This window comes from Diaphorina citri, unplaced genomic scaffold (genome assembly GCF_000475195.1).
Source record: "Diaphorina citri unplaced genomic scaffold, Diaci psyllid genome assembly version 1.1 scaffold742, whole genome shotgun sequence".
Classification (NCBI taxonomy): domain Eukaryota; kingdom Metazoa; phylum Arthropoda; class Insecta; order Hemiptera; family Psyllidae; genus Diaphorina; species Diaphorina citri.
Window position 1 is genome coordinate 47,208 of NW_007378175.1, and position 1,252 is coordinate 48,459.

Sequence of the window (1,252 nt, forward strand, 5' to 3'; positions counted from 1 at the left end):
CACCAATGATTTCGACAGCGCTTCCAATGGAAAGCCGTCGAGCGGTGGAGGAAACCGAAACGTGTCCCAGGCGGAGTTGGAAAGTACTCTGCTAACAGCGCTTCCAATGGAAAGCCGTCGAGCGGTGGAGGAAACCGAAACGTGTCCCAGGCGGAGTTGGAAAGTACTCTGCTAAAGGTAGGTAGGTCCGTTAGCATACATATGGAGTGCCGGCATGTGACATAGATGTCACACAAAACAATTTTCATTATATCTTTAGAGCAGGACTCGATAGAAAAAACGAAAGCGAAGAGAAAAGAAAGATATGGTATGAGAAAGCCAGCCTAACCGAGAACGAACCTTATCTGTTTATTCGATAAAATTCGGCCCAAAACAATTTTCATTATATCTTTAGAGCAGGACTCGATAGAAAAAACGAAAGCGAAGAGAAAAGAAAGATAGGGTATGAGAAAGCCAGCCTAACCGAGAACGAACCTTATCTGTTTATTCGATAAAATTCAGGGCGGTAAACGAACCCGCTTAAGACCTAGCACTTAACACGCGCTACCCTCCAAGCGAAAAAGGTTGGCTCTTGTCAATTAATTTACCTACTGAACATTTAGTATCTACAATTATTTATAAAAAGTTTGAAGACTCTCCTATCTGTCCTTTATGTTCCTTGAATGCCCCTATGAATTCTTCGCTAAAACAATTTTCATTATATCTTTAGAGCAGGACTCGATAGAAAAAACGAAAGCGAAGAGAAAAGAAAGATAGGGTATGAGAAAGCCAGTCTAACCGAGAACGAACCTTATCTGTTAATTCGATAAAATTCGCCCCGGACAGTAAACGAACCCGCTTAAGACCTAGCGCTTAACACGCGCTACCCTCCAAGCGAACAAGGTTGGCTCGTGTCAATTAAATTACCTACTGAACATTTAGTATCTACAATTATTTATAAAAAGTTTGAAGACTCTCCTATCTGTCCTTTATGTTCCTTGAATGCCCCTATGAATTCTTCGCACCTAAACTTCTGTCCTGCCTTGGAAGCCAGCAATGACATTGTAGGAAAATGTTGGGTTGTGAGAGGAAAAATGGCCTAATGGTCAAAGGTAATTGAATTTTCGACCTTTTAAAGTTACTTTTTTGGAGTTTTGACCTCAGATTCGAATTTTTCACAACTTTTTACATAGGAATCGACCGTTTATTTATAATTTTTACCCACTTGCAACTCCTCCATTTGCTAAATTTGGATTAATTTGTGAATAGGATA